Below are 11,519 nucleotides of genomic sequence, written 5' to 3' on the forward strand. Positions count from 1 at the left end.
CAATAGACCTTCACAAAGACCCAAAACACTCGAGCAATAGAATGCATCAAGAAGGAGTTCATGTTATGCATGCATTCTTTGCTCTCGACAGGAAATCATGAGCGGCGAACTACTATGCTATGCACATCACACTTCTCTCCTTCTGCGATCATCAACCACGGTCGGAAGGAGCCTCCTCACACTCTCCTTTGCAAATGAGTGATACCTTCTCGCCAAGTATCCCTAGTTGCATACTGTGACAATTTGCACCTCCTTGTGCTTCTGAATTTGACGGGCTCCTAAGGTTCAAACATGATCATCCTGACCATTGGCACCCAACATTCGGGTCGATTGATTGTTGCCATGATCTTTGAGTACATTGTTTGCACCATGTCGACTAGCAACCTCAATCTGGAGGCATCTGCTAAGTTAGACAACTCCAATTACGGTACATGGAAATACCGAATGGAGACCATTCTTGTGCTTCAGGACAAATGGGAGTATGTCGATGGATCCATACCTAGACCATTGGCCGATCCAGCCACTAGTAGCTCTACTCCATCTGTTGTCATAGCACCAGCAACGGGATCTACATCGGGATCTACATCTACACAAACAGTTTTCGCACCAGTAGCAGATCCTGCCATTGCCCGAGCTCAAGCAGAATGGGGTAAGAAAGACAAGTATGCCTATCACCTGATCAAGCAGAATGTGCAAGATGTCATGCTAGGACAGCTCAACACAGTCAAGACATCAAAAGAAGCATGGGATATGTTCGCAGCTCTCTACGAGTCCAAGAACACATCCAGGATTCTCACCCTGAGAAACCAGATCAACCAGAGTTTCTGCAATAGCAATGAAACCGGTCATGCTTATGTACTCCGCATCAAAGACTACAACAATCAACTTGCAGCAGCAGGAGAAACTATGAATCCCGCAGAAATGGTTCAAGTCATCCTGAATGGACTAGGAGAAGGATATGAGAATCTGGTCCAGAGTATTGCCATCCAACAGCAAATTCCAACACTTGAAGAACTTCAGTCAGTTCTACTTGGTGAAGAACTCAGGACTCAGGCCATTCAAGCACGTAAAGGTCATTCTAATGATCAGGCATTCACCGCTTCAGATAGAAGCAGAGGCAAAGGCAGAAACAGAGGTAGATCATATCAGAAAAGTGGTCATCATCATCAACAAAATCAAAGTCAGAATCAGCATCAGCATCAGCAGCATCCTCAGCAACATCAAAATCAGCAAAGAGGAAATCATTCCAACCGAGGAAGATTCCAAGGACGAGGGAATGCATCCACCAATGTGTCAAACATTCAATGCAACTATTGTCACAAGTTTGGACACTATGAAAGAGATTGCCGCAAGAAGCAGTATGACCAAGGCGATCAATCCAGCAAGGGAATTCCCGAGGAAGAGGAAATCATCGTGGTGGACATTCTAGTCAAAGTCATTTTGCAAATGAACATGGAAATATGTTTCTTGCAAGTGAGGAATTGCATCAGACTGATACAATGCACCTAGACACTGATTTCAATCCCAAAGAGGATTTCAGCTATCAAGTCGACCAAGTGGAACAGGATCCTTGGTACATCGACAGCGGTGCATCATCTCATATGACAAATCATCAGGAATGGTTCACAGAAATGAAGCCATTAGAAGGTCAAAAGAATGTCATCTACACAGCAGACAATACACCGAATCCGGTTCAAGGGACAGGTGTTATCCCTATGAACAATTTCACTGGTACAAAAGGATTAGTCAAAGATGTGCTCTATGTTCCGAAGCTCAGCAAGAACCTTTTGTCAGTAGGTCAAATGACGGAACACAACTACAAAGTCATCTTCGACGGTGATGAATGCACTATCAGAGACAAATCCAAAAGAGGTCAGCTAGTAGCAAAAGGTGTCAAGGAAGGACGCTTATACAGGATGCTAGCTACAGTACCAGATAAGCATGCCATGTCCGCTCAAATGCAACAGATGCCACTATCCGCAAAATGGCACAAGAGATATGGTCATGTCAACTTCAAGTACTTGTTAGATCTCAGGAATCAAAATATGGCAATTGGGATTCCGAAGCTACAATTTCTTGGAAAAGTTTGTGAAGCATGCTGCTTCGGCAAACAAAAGCGAACCAACTTTGTCAGAAGTACCTCTCGTGCACGAGGTATTCTTGATTTGATTCATACAGATGTATGGGGTTATGCCCAGACCCGCAGCATCAATGGTTCACTTTATTACTTGACCTTCATCGATGACTACAGCAGATATTGTTGGGTCTACTTTCTGAAAGAGAAATCTGAAGTGTTTGCCAGATTTCAAGAATTCAAAGCCATGGTAGAAAACCAGACAGGCAGAAAGATCAAAGTCATGAGATCAGACAGAGGAGGTGAATACATGTCTTCAGCCTTCATCAACTTTTGCAAAACTCACGGTATTCGAAGACAATTCACATGTGCAGATACTCCTCAGCAAAATGCAATAGCTGAAAGGAAGAATGGGACTTTAGCAGACAGTGCTCGAGCAATGCTTAGTGAAAAGCATCTTCCGAATCAGTATTGGGCAGAAGCAATAGCTACAGCTAACTACTTGCTTAATCGGCTTCCTACCGAACCAATACAAGGTATGACTCCTTATGAAGCATTCACTGGACACAAGCCACGCATTGGGCATCTCCGCATATTTGGTTGCATAGCATATGCCCACATACATGATGATCATCGCAGGAAATTGGATGTGAAATCACGCAAATGCATCATGGTTGGCTACAGTGAAGAAAGTAAAGCATACAAATTGTATGATCCCATCAACCGCAAAGTCATTATCTCCAGAGATGTAATCTTCGATGAGGAATCAGAATGGAAAACCTCACCTACACAGGAGATAGAAGCATCGACTTCACAGTCATCTACAGAACAGGTTGATGAAGAAGAGCAAGAATTGCCAGCAACACCCCAAGCAGTGCCACAGCAGCTCAGACGGTCTACTAGGGAAAGCAGACCACCAGCCAGATTGACATATGCTCAGAAAGGCAAAGCAATTCAGGTGGAAACCACCAACTATGCTCTTATGACTACCATCATGGCTACAGAAGAGCCAGTGTACTTCGAAGACGCAGTAGATAAGCCAGAATGGCAAACTGCTATGAATGAAGAAATGGATGCTTTGTATAAAAATAACACTTGGGTATTATGCGACCTTCCACCAGGAAAGAAGGCCATAGCCAACAAATGGGTATACAAAGTGAAGTACAATCCAGATGGCAGTATTCAGAGATACAAAGCCAGATTAGTTGCAAAAGGATTTGCACAACAATATGGCCAAGATTATGATGAGACTTATGCTCCAGTAGCAAAGATGGATTCCATACGGTTCTTGATATCACTAGCGACACTCAGTAAATGGAATGTGTATCAGCTCGATGTCAAGAATGCATTTCTCAATGGTTATCTAGACGAGGAAGTCTACATGCAACAACCAGCCGGTTATGTTGAACCAGGAAAGAAGAACAAGGTTTGCCATCTCAAGAAAAGTCTCTACGGCTTAAAGCAAGCACCCAGAAGTTGGTACAGCAGAATTGACAAGTATTTTGCTGATCTGGGATACATGAAGTCCAATGCAGATCATACTCTCTACTACAAAGTTCAAGGGGAAGATATTACTATTGCACTTTTGTACGTAGATGATCTGATTGTGACAGGAAGCAAGGATAGCTTCATCAGAAAATTAAAACAAGACTTATCTGCAGAGTTCGACATGAAGGATCTTGGACTTATGCACTATTGTCTTGGAATTGAGTTCTGGAGAGATTCCGATAGCACATTCATGAGTCAGCTCAAGTATGTTGACAGTCTCCTGAAGAAGTTTCATATGGCCGATTGCAAGATTGCAGCCACTCCCATGGAACAGAGTTTGAAACTTACTAAAGATTCAGAAAAGCCTACAGTCAATGACAGATACTACAGGCAACTCATTGGATCTCTTATATATCTGACAATCACACGGCCAGATATTTGTTATGCAGTAAGCTCACTAGCACAGTTTATGGCAATTTCAAAACAGTCTCACTGGAATGCAGCCAAAAGAGTCTTGAGATACATCAGAGGTACAAGACAGTTTGGGATAGAATACAGAGGAAGTCATCCACGGTTGCATGGATACTGTGATAGTGACTATGCTGGAGATCATGAGACCAGGAGATCGACACAGGGATATGCATTTTTCCTTGGTCAAGGTGCTATATCATGGTTGTCAAACAAACAGCCAACTGTTTCTTTGTCTTCAACTGAAGCATAATATAGGGCACTCACTACAGGTGCATGTGAGGCTATATGGCTCAGAAGACTATTGTCAGAAACAGATTACTTTGATGAGTCAAAGCCAACAACAATATACTGTGATAATCAATCGGCTCAAGCATTGGCCAAAAATCCAGTATATCACTCCAGGACAAAGCACATTGATGTCAGAGAACACTTCATCAGAGAAAGAGTGTTACTTGGTGACATCACACTGCAGCATTGTGATAGCAAAGAAAATGTTGCAGATATCTTTACCAAACCACTCGGTAAAGAGCTATTCGAGAAACACCGACTAGCTCTTGGTTTGATGCAGAGGAAGGACATTCCCATTAAAGGGGTGTGATGGAATGTAATGCTCAGTCCTTCTTCGATTCCCCAGAATCATCATCTTGAGGGAAGGCCTACTTCATGATGTTGATCTTGAGGGAAGGTGTTGAGAGTTCACGCTCAACATCATGTGATCATGTGTGCATAGCACCATCACGTGATCATGTGTGCATAGCACTAACCTTATAGAGTGCTATAAAGGAAAGAGTTAGATCCCCTAATCCTAACCCTAAAAGGGTTTGTATATATTCTATTTTTTCAACTAATTCTAGTGTACAGTTAGTCATTTGTGGTGTGCTCTCTAGCTGTGCCCCCTCTCCTCATCTCCACTCTTCTCCTCTCCCCTCTTCATATTTTGTCATCTCATTTACAACAAGGTAAGAATTGCTTGGTGGGCTCAATGCAAAGGCTGGATGTTCCTCTACATTCATCTTCGCCTTGGCCAATGTAGTAGTTCTAGCTTGAGCTACAGATGTCTTTCATTTTGCCCATATGGCATTCGAAAGAGCCTACCTTTCATCGGACAATAGAGTCCATCAACTTAGGATAAATAAAATAGCTTTTTGGTTTGCATATAGATCAAAACAAAATCTATTTGTTGCAAGTCTTGTTGCAAAAGCAAAAAAGGGTCCTGGCCAAAAAAAACCCTTACAATTGTAGCAGGGCATGGCACATCATTGTTGGAACCCTAGGACAGGGACATATAGTATGCCTGTAAAGAAACTGGAGTTTTTCCTTAGGCATGTATGGCACAAGTTCATTTTGAGCCCTTACGAAATTGGATCCTCCCCATCTAGAGTATTCATCGCTAACATTGATTGTTCTAATAACCCCAAGGAGACACACAACAACCATCACATTCAAGTGATGCTTGCCAACATAGATATCCCATTCAAATGTATTGCACTTAAAGTACAGAATATCTTTGATTCGATCATATGTTAGGCGATAGAATCCTTCACCTAACTTCTCAACGATACTATGTGTTAAGCTAGGAAAATGCCCATTGAAGCCTTTGCAAATCATTTTGACCCCAGGCAAGAGCTCAAACAAGTCATAGGAACTTCCCTTCAAATCATCCCAAGTCAATGGCTTCCTAGCAGTAGAATTTACTTAATCTTATTTGCGTACCATAACATTTGAGTTTCTCGACAGAACTCCAAACCCATGCATCTTTATTTGCTTGCAACAACATTGTGAATGTAAGATTAAATGCCAATAGAATAAATCATCCCTGACTACTAGTAATGCAAATATTACAACGTACAGTAACAACAACAAAGTAAAGTTTAAAGCACGAGTGTTATTTGCATCCAGAAGACATTCTATGATAGTATATTTTATGCTTTTGAAAAGAGCATAGCAAAAAGAGATTCCTTCTTATTAAAAAAGAATAGCCAAAAAAAGGCTTCTTTCTATTACATAGAAGCTTCATCAGAGTTGAACTCTACTATAGCAATCTCAATTTTGGAAGCCTAGAATTGGCATGCACTTTACACCATCAAAACAACTGAGCTTCTCTTTGGGAAAATAGCCAACAAACAAAATTTGGCAATGTACCAAGAAGGGCACATGCCAGCTCATGTACGAGTAATGTACATCGACCCACTTCATGATACCCATAGAGCAAATAACGGACATAGCATTTATGTATGGCGCCATTGCTTCACCCCAAGCGACCTCATTGCCATGAATAGACAATCTTTCCTCATTGGACAGGTATCAAAGATGGGGTGAATCCTCGCTAAGGTAGAGCACTGAAATAAATGAAGCACTTCAGCACGGCCTACCAAATGGATTTGGAGCTTCCATTTGAACCATGTTTGCTTGCTGGAAGAACAAAAAAGAATTCAATGCAAGGTACCAATGAACGGGCACTTCAATTCTTTCAACACTTAAGTGGACTTTCCCAAGAACAACTCAAAGTATTCCTATGTACTTGAAGAAACACTTCTTATATAAATTCAAAGTCGATTGCAATTCAATCACATAAACTCTAACCCACACCAAATTTCTATTTCCACTTATGTAGTCCACAGGTAAATCTATATGCAAACAATATGGACCATTACAATAACCAAAAGCATATTAAGGAAAGTACATGGTGGCCACAATGCCTCACATCGTAGATGCAACCCTATGGCCAATAAAGTATCCTTTCATCCCTCCCCTCTACCCTTTTCTCTCTCATTTTCTCTCTCAAAAGCACATGAAATGCATGCATAAAAAGTCTTGCAATTTCAATTGTACACATGTAGATTTTCATTGAAGTACTCCAAGCACCACTCGAGCAAGTACTTGTAAGAATACCCCAAACCACACAGAAAATGCAACCCACATATCAATATCACATATGCGAATTGCATGTTTAAGTAAAGCTACAATGATCCTAACCAGAATGCCAACCAAAATATAGCATACAAAACACATGCCCCCCAATTAACTTAACTAGACAAACTAACACACAAACATAATATCATTTTGCAAATTGCAACTCCATCAAAATAGCAAGCACAAAGCATTACCATGCAATTTCCACCCACCATTTGTGCAAACCTTTCAAGGAATACTCCAAAGCATAGGAAGAGTACATGACAAACAAACTTGCAAAGTAAAATCACTGTGCAAGTTGCAACCCACAGCAAGCAATACCCAAACAACATAGCAAACCCCCTGCACTAGTAAACGACAGCACTTGGTGAACATACACTTGTGCACCATGCAAATTCCACATGCCTTTTGAGCAAACCCTTAAAGGAATACCCAAAAGAACAGGAAGATAATAGGATGGCACATAACAAACAAATTTGCATACTAGTAAACGTGATCGGTGAAGGAACGAGCACACATACAACATGCAAATTCCATGTGCAATTTGAGCAAACCCTTGGAGAAATACTCCAAAGCACTGGAAGAATACATGATGGTTATGATAACATTTAAATGAAGTTTCAGATACCCCCACCAACACACCGCACAACATATCATTTCTCTTTTCTCTTGCTAGCTCTCTCCCCCTCCGAGGCATATGGAAGCATTACATTAATTAACACAAAACATAAAATAATTCTACAAATTGCAACTCCATCAATTTAAGAAGAAAAAAGTATTATATTAATTAGTATAGAGATGATCTTTTCTTCCAACCCCTCTCTCCCCATAAAGCATTAACCAAATTTCAAGATTTTAATGGGAACGTACAAATGAGCACACATGCACCATGCAAATTTCATGTGTAATTTGAGCAAACCCTTGGAGGAATACAGGAAGAATACATGAAGGTTGTGATGTCAATGTTTAATCGAAGTTTCAGATACCCCCACCAACACGCCGCACAAAATATACTTTCTCTTTTCTCTTGCTAGCTCTCCCCCCCTCCGAGGCATATGGAAGCGTTACATTAATTAACACGCAAACATAAAATTATTTTGCAAATTGAAATTCCATCAAAGTAAGAAGCACAAATATTATATTAATTAGTATAGAGATGATATTTTCTTCCCACCCCTCCCTCCTCATAAAGCATAAACCAAATTTAAAGATTTTGATAGGAACGTACAAACGAGTACACATACACTATGCAATTTCAATGTGCCATTTGAGCAAACCTTTCAAGGAATACTCTAAAGCACATGATAACACGTGACAAATGAGCTTGTTCTTGAGTGAAGTGGAGGGGAAAAGTGATACTTTAATTAACATGCAAATGTAAAATCACTTTGCAAGTTGCAACTCCACCAAAACAAGAAGCATCTCATGCCATAAAAGACCTAAGAGACTTTTTTAAAAGACACATAGCCTCTTATTTTTAAACTCTTATATGCCAAACTCCAACGATTTATTAAGAAAGTAGAAACAGACACAAGTGCACCTTGCAAATCCCATGTTCTCTTTCAGCAAACCTTTACTCCAAGGCACAGGAAGAGTACGGTGGCAAATGACAAACAAAAGTGTGCATGAGCACCATGCTGATTCCATGTGCCATTTGAGCAAACTTTTCAAGGAATACTCCAAAGCACAGGAAGAGTACATGATGGCACGTGACAAACAAACTTGTGCTAGAGTAAACTGGACAAGTGCTATATTATTTAAGATGCAAATGTAAAAACACTATGCAAGTTGCAACTCCACCAAAGCAGGAAGCATCCCATGCCACAAAAGACCCAAGAAACTTTTTTTTAACACATCTTAATTAATATGAAAATGCAAAAGAATTAGAATGTAGGAACAGATATACACACACCATGCAAATCCCATGTGCCATTTGAGTAAACCTTTAAAGGAATACTCCAAGGCACAGGAAGAGTACATGGTGGGAAATGACAAACAAAAGTGTGCACGAGCACCATGCAAATTCCATGTGCCATTTGAGCAAGCCTTTCAAGGAATACTCCAAAGCACAGGAAGAGTACACGATGCTACATGACAAACAACTTGTGCTAGAGTAAAGTGGACAAGTAAAGAGCTATATTGACTAATACACAAATGTAAAAACACTATGCAAGTTGTAGCTCCACCAAAACAGGAAGCAACCCATGCCATTAAAAACCCAAGAACTTTTTTTGACCCACATAGCCTCTTATTTTAAAACCCTTAGATGCTAAATTTCAAGGATTTATAAAAAATGTAGGAACAAACACACATGCACCATTGCAAATCCCTTGTGCCATTTGAGCAAACTAGAAGAGTACATGATGGCAAACGACAATTAGAGCTATGTGCGAGGACCATGCAAATTCCATGTGCCATTTCTACCTACCCTTGAATGAATACTCCAAAGCATAGGAAGAATACACAATGGCAATGATGTCAGCAGCTGAGAAAAGCACATGCACTCACCCCAATCAAACGCAGAACCAAATGTCATTTCTTCTTTCTCATCTCACCCCCCTCTCTCTCTCCAAATCACAAGAAAGATGTAGGAATGCCCAAAAATTTGTATGACTAAGAAGACAAAGCATCATATTAATTAGCATGGAAATGTAAAATCATTCCACAAAGTACTACTCCACTAAAATAAGAACCATCCTATGCCATAAAAGACCCAAGGAAGCACAATAGGTAGTAGCGTATTCGGCTAATAGAATATAAGTATGGGGGGGAGAGAGAGAGAGAGAGAGAGAGAGAGAGAGAGAGAGAGAGAGTAGATCAATTAGCTAACCAACCAACTATTATAATTAATAAGATCAATTAATTTAATCAATCTAAGTAATCAATTAATTATATTTACTCAAACTATCTATGAATTAGTTGCGGTGGCTTAAACCTTAGCAGTGCATGTCCTTAGTGAATGAATGGGCCTAGATCCTTAGTCTTAGTCTTACATTTGCTCGCCATAACTTTGGAACATATAAGCCTTCACAAGACAATGTAGACCTTGTAATTCGTTACAACGATAATCAATTTAATGTGGTCATTGTAAGGACTTTGTAGCTTTTTAAAACAACCATATAGTTCCATGTCAAAGTAGGATAGTTTGCCATGTAGGTGTCCGCAAAGTTTATCTTGAGGCATCCAATGGATTATAGCAACATCTATCTCGGTAGTGGAGTTCGTAGTTAAAAGAGGCAAAATCCCTAAGTAGAGATGTCTTCTTTCTTTCTTGTGATAAATAGTTAGCATAAAATTTTCAATGCTATGTGCATATGAATGGATGTACATGGTCAATATAAGGAAGTAGATGGTCCTTGTAAGAACCTATATCGATCTATATGGTCTTAGAAAGGCTTATGCAACCTAGTCAATTCAATGTGGTCATTACAAGGACTTTGTAGCTTTTTAAAAGAACCATATAGTTCCATGTCAAAGTAGAATAGTTTGTCATGCAGGTGTATGCAAAGTTTATCTTGAGGCAAGCATTTATCCCAATTGTAAGGCAACCTCTGCACCTTTGTGAATCGTGATACCACTAGCCTGCTGACCAGCGTGTTGCATCTAAGAAGAGAAACTCAATTCCCACAAATTCATATGAGAGCTTTGTAGAAGTTGAATACATCGAATCATCCTTGATGTGAATTAAGACAAGACACTTTGAACACACAGGCTTCTTGGTTAGAGTTCTTTCTCCAATACATTTTCTAAGTCCATGCAATGCATGGGTTTCTCAGCTAGTGACTACGGTAAAGGTGATGGAGTTGCTCAGGCAATGTTCCTAGCTCGCTTTATGCTCATGCCTACGTCCCCTGCACCACATAGATATAAAAGGAGGCTAGCACACTGTGGCAAACCATAACGAGCAAAGGACCTCGCAGAACTTGCTATCGTCCAACCGGAGCTAGCAACAACCTTGCCTTAGTAGGAGATGTGGAGCCGGCAATGGAAGCAATTACTAGCCAACGCAGGTCGAGAGCACGCAGTAGAGCAGATCAAAGCTCGATCAAGTACTTTGTGCCTAAAAGCACCCAAAGCACATCAAAGATAGCTGGCCATGCAACCAATCACAAGGCAAGCCAACCAGTCTAAGCAAACTCGACCAAAACCCCACACAACTCTGGTAAAGTCCCAAAGAACTCCAGTTGGCAATTTTTGAAAAAGCTTTTCACACAACTTTCCCCACAATGCCTCGAACCTGTTTCTAAAGCACTTGACTCTAATGAGCTAGTGCTAACAAAGCATGCAAAAACCAAACCAAAACAACTAAAATACCAGAAACAACCTCCAGCATCTCAAGAGTCATCCGGAACATTCGAAGTAGCAAATCCAAATTCATATCTAATAGTAACACCCGATTCGGAGTTGCACCTAACGGGAACGTCCACAACTCCAACAATCCGGAATTAGAATCAGAATTCTCCAAATCAAAAAGTAGACTATTTGCACACACCTCCTGGCTCAAACTCAAAGAACGATCACTCAGTGAAACACACTCGACTAAAACACAATACACTCGTACTGCAAACCAATG

The sequence above is a fragment of the Dipteris shenzhenensis genome, chromosome 1 (assembly GCF_047967505.1).
Source record: "Dipteris shenzhenensis isolate YYH24624 ecotype China chromosome 1, Dip_SZ_1.0, whole genome shotgun sequence".
Classification (NCBI taxonomy): Eukaryota; Viridiplantae; Streptophyta; class Polypodiopsida; order Gleicheniales; family Dipteridaceae; genus Dipteris; species Dipteris shenzhenensis.